At 30.9% G+C, this 8,136-nt stretch overlaps 1 protein-coding gene across 3 annotated transcripts in view; it reads left to right on the plus strand.

Annotated features, from left to right (window-relative positions):
• The first annotated feature begins 4,382 nt into the window (after nt 1-4,382).
• Nucleotides 4,383-8,136, plus strand: part of LOC106882709 (dynamin-binding protein) — a 331,344-nt gene continuing 327,590 nt past the window's right edge. Inside the window, exon 1 of one of the 3 annotated variants that reach the window (XM_052968787.1) lies at nt 4,383-4,481. The gene's annotated coding sequence lies outside the window, so the exon portion shown is untranslated. The remainder of the gene's footprint in view (nt 4,482-8,136) is intronic. The other 2 variants (XM_052968786.1, XM_052968784.1) reach the window with 2 other exon arrangements.

Below are 8,136 nucleotides of genomic sequence, written 5' to 3' on the forward strand. Positions count from 1 at the left end.
CATATATATATATATATATATATATATATATACATATATATATAATTAGGATAAATTATTATTTAATGATTTATCAAGGGCCAGCATACTAAAATACCATAATGGTTAATTTATAAATGATTACAACACCAGTCTGCTAGAAATAGACCCCAAATGGTCTAGGAATGACTTAGATTATTATTCCACTACACAAGGTTGTAAGTGAAGAAAATAGAAAGCAAGGATTTATAAACTAATTTGGATAGTACCATATCTATAGATTTCATGGTTTGAGTTATTAAAAACCCTTTTGAACATACTTATGGTAACATACTTATGCATAATGTATTTTAACCACTTATGTATAATGTATTTTCATTCATTTACATTCGATAAATGTAAAGCATTTGGTGATAAGCCCAGATCTAGTTATAGCTAACAGTTCTATATAGACATAAGGTTTCAAATTTAGAGGAAAGACACAATCAATTGTATGAAGCTCAGTAGTTGAGTGGTAATTCCCTTTATCAATTTCCAGAGGGGTGATAGACAAAGTTGACTGTTGACCTTGGTGAGGTTTGTACTTAAAACATAAAGATCCAAACAAGGGGATTTATCTTGCCACTAGTAATATAAACAAGAGTGCATTTTGCACCAAAAGCCAATATGAGAGTTTCTCTCATGATAACTACTGAAGTGTAGTTTGTTTTAACAGAACATCCACGTTTAAGTGGGGATAAATACTGAAAGGTATGTTGTTCAATGTTGTAACGATTCTGCCAATCCACTGCTATAATATTGTATGTTGAACAATAAATAATTATTTTTACATACATGAAGAAATAAAACTATTCTACTAGATCTGTGGTCTTAACCTTTTTTTTGTAGCACCCTTTTTTAAGTAGTTTGTTATACTTAGCGCCCACCAAAGTGGTGAGTGAGGTATCATGACTAAACTATCTGATCATAGATAATAATTTGCAAATTTTACCAAAAAACGGATTGTATAGGCTTTTAAAATGATAAGAAATTAACGAAGACAAAAATTATAAATTTACTTCATACATTGCAAGTTAATGACTTCTCTGTGCCTGATGAAATCTAGCTAAATTTTTTATATCAAAGTTCGATGTTAGTCAAAAGAAGTCATAAGTCTCCTCTTTGATTTATTGCAAGTTTATTTTGTTGCTTAGTCATCAACTGTGACACAATACTGAATCCTTCCTCTACCAAATATGAAGAAAAAAGTCAATAAACAATAATTTCTTACCAAAGTTGAGAATATTGCTTTACATTTTAGGTCAGAATGATTCATAACCAAGTGGTTGAAAATATACTTGAGCCTCGAAATTATTTTTTAAGTTGATAATTTCTTTATGTAAACTTGGTTGAGCAGAAGAGACATCAGAAAGAAATGGATTTATGACCCACTCAGATACTTTAAGATCAGTAAAATCTTTAAATCTTATCCTTAAGTCTTTTTTCAGCATTTGCACATAAGAACATTAGCAATCTATATTTGTATCTAATATTTAACTATAATCATTCTTTTCTATTATGTGCAGGTTTGGGAACTGTAAAAAATCTCTCCTCAATAATCTTTTTGTTAAATGACAATTTTAAATGACAATTTATAAATGCATTTATAATTCTTTTTGCTTTAATTAAATTCATATTATTTCCTTGTAACTTAATGTTAACCTCATTTAATTTAATGAAAATATCAGAAAGATATACAATGTCAACTCTTTGTTACTTAGTTTATTATACATGTCTTCACCATATGAATGAAGAAATTCTAAAACAGTATCATAGATCATAAAAATGTTTTAAACAATTTCTATTTAAAAGCCATTGCACCTCAGTATGAAACGACAGGCAGAGAAATTTTTCTTCTTTTTCATGGTAAAGCTTCCAAAATATACAGTTATTTGGTGAATGGGTCTTGATTTAATTTACTGTTTTAAATGCATCATTCAACACATTATGTAGTCTACCACTAAGATGTTTTGCAGCCAAGTGTCTTTAATGAATAACACAGTGAACTGCAAATATATGTGGAATTGCTTCCTAAAGATGTGCTATAAATCCACAATAGTAGCCTATCATAGCTGGTGTTCAACCTGCTGCTCATGCAATAATATTTATGAGAAAAATATTCTTAGCATTAAAAATTTTTTTAACAACCTTAAAAATTGAATAACCTTTTGTGTCAAGCACCATTTTTTCAGAAACTCTTCAATAATTTCCTGATTTGTATTTACATAATGGATTTAGGCTATTAGCAAAGATTCATTGTTGCATAAAGTTGACTCATCAAGTTGTAAAACAAACTTTTCATTTTTTCCAAGCATCACAAAGTTTACTCTCCACATCTTTTACCATGTCATGTATTTTTATTGCTGCTGTACTATTCCTAAGAGGAATTGATGCTGTTATAGCACTTTTTACCTGGGAAAATCAGAGTATACAAAATTTAATTTATAGCTGGTAAGAGAAGATTTTTGCCAATAGTATGTGGTTTTCTACATTTTGCAAGTAATTTTGAAAGTTATAAGACAACCAGCCCCTTCTCTATTTGCCAGGTTTGTTTGGTAAACAACCCTTTGAGAGCAAGATGATTTTTAAAAATTATTTTTCATTTGGTAGAAATAGTCCCCATCTTCTCCAGCTTTATCTGGATACATTTTTTGTTCAATCATTCTTGAAGGCTTCGTGACTTCATTTGAGAACGTTTTTTCACATATCAAACATAGTGGTAATTGTTTATTATTTATAGATGGAATTAATCCATATTTCAAATATTCACTCGAGTATTGACAGCAATTTCTTTTTCCACTCATTCTAAATTGTTAAAAGGATAATGTACACAACAATTATATGATACATAGTTATATCACTAAACAAAATATAATGGAGATCACAATATTTGAAGAAAACAAGCAAGACTATGTGCCTGAAACAAAATTTTCAAGACAGAAATATAACATTAAGACTTAATTATTCTTGTTCAAACATGTAATTAGCCAAGATATATACTTATCTCTCATTTAATTTTAATAACCGTTACTAGTTTTATCAAGTGTAGTATAATTAATACTATTGGTAAAACATAGTATGTTAATTAGGTTACTTCACTTCCTCCTCACTGCCCCCTGAAGCTTATTTCCCCCTTCGATATGCCCAGTGTCCCCTTGGGAGCATACCACTCATGGTCACAACCTCTGTACAAAAGATAAAAGCAAAAGAAAAATGAAATGAGGTGAAAGGTTAAGTGGGTAAGGTTTTGATGTACAAGTTTTGCAATGAGAATGGTCAGGACACTATTTTTTTTTTTAGTGTTAATAATAGGAGCCAAATCAACCTGTTACATTTATATTCTCTCTGGGAAGGACTATCCCATATCTAATCAAAGTTGTCAGGCAGGTGGCCTTAAAAATTTGCTTAGGGTTTAGTAAACATATATTAACTGGTTCATGGGTTATGAGAAGGCATTTTGATGAGCAGTTTACCAAACTCTTGAAAATAGGTACTAAATCATCTGTAAAATTTACTTGCAGTTGACTAGCAACCTATCAAGGAAAGATTTAAATATCTGTCTAATATAACAATTTTAGCTGAAACTCAAACTTTTAGAAATGAAGTTTTGATCTTTGAGTATGTGAAATATAATTGGGTTTCATAACCACTTATACTCAATATGAATAAATAAAGCCTAAGCATCACCATTTGCTTTCTTATATCTTTAAAAGATTATCAGAAACAACTTTAAATCAGATGAGTCTTTTTCCCTTATTATTCAATATATTTCTAATTTGGTTTTAGCTTCATAACTTGGTTTTATATTTTGTCTAGAATAATATATTATTTTCTTAGAACTTTTTTCCTGTATAACCCTGGTTGTATTATATTGTAAATGAAATGTGATTTTATCAGTGTGCTCTTCTCTTCAGTCAGTTAAGCTAAGAGATCAATAAGATTAATTTCTTTTGAAGTAAAACATGTACATATTTTATGAGGGAGGAATGAAGTTGAGTGGATTTTAATCTTAGTATTTTACTGGTACTAATTGACAACATCCAAACATTTGTAAGTGAAAACATATGCTCAGCCGTTCGACATCTGAATGTTCTCATATAATCGATTATACTGATTTCTACTTTAGGCACAAGGCCAATTTTCCTAGAAGTGATATTGTCAACAGACTCAACCCTAGTATCTATTTTATCGAAGCCGCAAGTTAGAATGTGGTGAAAAAGTAAAGTTGAAATGAGTAGGGTTTGAACTCGAAATGTGGAGTGATGACACAATCTTTCTGTCAAGTCAATGCCCTCCCAGTGATCAATAATAACTATAACAGTATGTCAATAGTAATGCACAACAGTGCATTTGCATTCAACCGGCATTGTAAATGAGAGTTACCTCCCCTCATAACTGTGATGGCGACCGATGCATTGATATCCATGGATGGCATTTATGTTCACTGATTCTACGTTGCAGACGTGAGTATCTTGCCTTTTCGCTTCATACTGTTTATTATTATTGGTTATCGGCTGACTGAATCCTTCGATATTACTCAAGCTAGGCTTCAGTTGTTTTTATTTTCACGACTTCCAACCAGTACTAATGTATGTAGTTACGTTTTCACGACCGAATTCTTTTGTGTACATATATAAACATAACTGTACGTAATTCGAAGTCACATATGGGTGTATGTATGTGCAAATGTCTATATTATGTATAGATAATGTATACACATAGAGAGAGTTCTATGATGTTGTTCACTTATTCTCTTCCGAATTGGCATGTATATTGCCTTTAATTACAACTGTCAATTATCTGTATTTTATATACATTCACGCATCTAACTATCTATGTGTGTATGGATAGATTATATATATATATATATATATATATATACTTACACACACAACATACTTATATGCACGCATATGTGCGTGTGTAAGTGTTTGTAACTACGTACTAACGTTATACTGCCTTTGTAATTAGCGATTTTAGAATGAAATACCTTTTCTTATATTACTCAGCTACATTTGTTTCCATAAGCGAAACTAATTCGTCGGTCACGGAGATGAAATAAAAAAAGTAATACAAAATAATAGTAATAAAATAGTTTTGCCCAAAATTAATTTTGCTTCGAAAAAAAAATCGTAACTAACAACAAACTATTCAATTATCAACACTTGTTTTTCATTAACTTTATCATTACTTCTATAATACTAAAGTGTGTGTGTTTATAGATATATATAAATTATATATTTATATATACATGGAATGATCTATGAACACAATTCTTTATACATTCTGAAATATTCTTTATTCTACAGTATTATCGGTTGTTTTGTATACGAAAGGATTAAGATAACTATTTTGACAATTCGCATTAACGCATTGCATTGTATGTCTTGCTATTTGTTAAATGTGTTGTAAATGTGAATTCTTATACAGTGTGTTGGAGTGTTTGTAACTGCTTTAACGTTTCTGTAACACTGTAAGAATAACCAGTGTCTTCGCGGATTCTCTTACGAAATTGACACTTGAGATAAAGCTGACTTCTTTCACGCATTACGCTCGTCATTCTTTTATTTAATAGTTCAAACTCATTTATACATTTTTGGCAAACAACAAACAAAATCAGGAAGATAAAGCAAAAACAGCTCTTCCACCCCTCAGTTAATTTGCTTTGCTCACTTTTAATAATTATGTCAAATGAGTATTATTGGTGTTAGATGTACACATATGTATTACTGTTTCTGAGTGACACCAGCACGTACAATCTTTCCTAATGCCGACCTATATTTACCGTCTTTTTCCTATTTATATTCACCCCAACCCAGCCATCTACAGTTTCATCAACACTCTGCCTCTCTATCGTTGTTAGGCTTGCTGAATACTTTTCACCAGCTGCTTTTTAATTACCATTTTTATCAGTATAAAATATTTCAGGCTACATTTCCTTAGACATTTTCTATATGGGAGATTCTTTCTTGGTTTTTATGATGATGGTAGGGATTTTTGTACATAAATTTTGAAAATTTCGAATAGTTTCAACCACTTCTTCTCTTATACAACTCGCATGAGGAAAAAAAAAAGAACCTTGAAAATAAACAATTTTTCTAATTAACTTTAATGTTCTCCATCATTTGTCACATCTAAGTATTTTCTGTTTCATAATTCCACGTCATCGGCATTCATTACCAAAGTTTAAATCTATCTTTTAAATGCAGGTGCGAATTTCTTTTCACATACAAAATTCCCAATACATCTCCAGGATGATACTTGTTGCAAAAAGTCATTTCCTTCTAATTATTAATTGATGCTATTTTACTATTAAATTAGAAGTCCGTAAGTAATAAAGGAAGAAAAACAAGGTAAAAATAATGCAATGTAAGTTTGTTTTCGAATGGTTTTCTAGTCCAGTTAATAGTGAAATATAAGAGAAACTAACAAATATCTTGATTATCGCTGGTGTGCCTGCAGAATTGACACGCTATCCACGCCCCAACCACCCCTATTTTAAACAATCCGTCGCCACCGCTTCGATATTCCCGCCTTCAAATAAACCCGCAGAGTCGTGGCCAGGCAGCATATGGTCGTTTCCATAAACAAAATTCGTACCAATAACCGCCTTTACTATGTAACAAGAGTTGTACGTGCGAAAAATCGATATGCAGCTTCTGGCTCCAAATTTCTTTCTCTTCTCCCTCACCTCTGTCTCTTATATTTTATTCTAACGTTGAAATTTTCTGCTATTCTCTTCTCAATTGAATATTTTTCTCTTCCCTTAAGATTGTCTTTATTATTGTTTAGAGTTCTTCATTGCACTAGAATTATTCATTGATTCACTTACACTTGCTTTGTCTTGAAGTTTATAATGATTTTACCCTATTGAAGCACTTACAGAAGTTGTGAAATTGCTATCTATTCCACTCAGGGAATTTTCCTCCTAAGAAAATCAGTTGAAAATATTAGCTATTATTGTTCTGTAAAATGCAGAGAATGAATTGAATTTTATTTCTAAAATTATAACTGCTTTCTTTGGCCACCTCTTTTATTTATATTGCATGAATTATTTTAAATATATGTGATTATTTTGTTTATTACTTTTACAAAATGTAATTGTAAAAACATTCAAAGCAAAAAAAAAAAAAAATTGCATTTAGAGATTTCATTTTTTCTCTCACTTTTTTATGTATAAAACCCAATAGAATTTTTTTTTTAATTGCTGTTTCTTGTTTTCTTAAATGATAAAGTCTATAGCAATAGCAACTCGATGTTAAAAGTTTAGAGAGTAAGAAATAGATGTTTTTAATATCAGATTAACCCTTTCCCCATTGTATCCAGCACCCTGAAAATAGATTTTTGATATTTATGATGTCCTTGAAAGAAATAATATATTGCATTACAAACCATAACATGTAAATATGTACAGAACTTGGATATGTCAGTCACTGTTCAAGAAATCATTAGTTTAGTGTACACCCGACAGAATGATAGGGCTAGTGAAATAACTTCAATCAAGAACTCTTTGCTCAGAGGCAATAATAATAATAATGATGATGATTTCAAATTTTGGTACAAGGCCAGCAATTTTAGGGGATTACATCGAAGCCAGTGTTCGACTGGTACTTATTTTATCAACCCCTGAAGGATGAAAGACAAAGTGGACGTCAATGGAATTTGAACTCAGAACAAAGATGGATGAAATACTGTTAAGGGACAGTTGATTTTAGGGAGTCTTTACTTAACTGGCATTTTATTTTGTAGACCGAGAAAGGATAAAAGGCAAAACTGATCATGCCAGGATTAGGTTTAAAAAAAGGAGCTAAAGGTTTATGTGTTAAGCAGGAAGTGTGGTGTCAAAACAGGAAGTGTGTGTAAGGGAAGACACATCTACTTAATAGATCTACTTAATGGATAACTGGAAAAGATACTTGGATGATTGTTTCATCATATGGAAGGAATCCTATGAAAAACTTCTAGAATTCAAATCCATACTTAACAACATACATCCCAGCATTCAATTCACTATGGAATTCAGCAAACATCATCTCCCTTTTCTTGATCTCTTAATTATAAAAACACCTAATAACCAAATCACAACCGATATCTACCACAAACCTACAGACTCACAAC

Source organism: Octopus bimaculoides, chromosome 6, assembly GCF_001194135.2.
Source record: "Octopus bimaculoides isolate UCB-OBI-ISO-001 chromosome 6, ASM119413v2, whole genome shotgun sequence".
NCBI classification, from domain to species: Eukaryota; Metazoa; Mollusca; class Cephalopoda; order Octopoda; family Octopodidae; genus Octopus; species Octopus bimaculoides.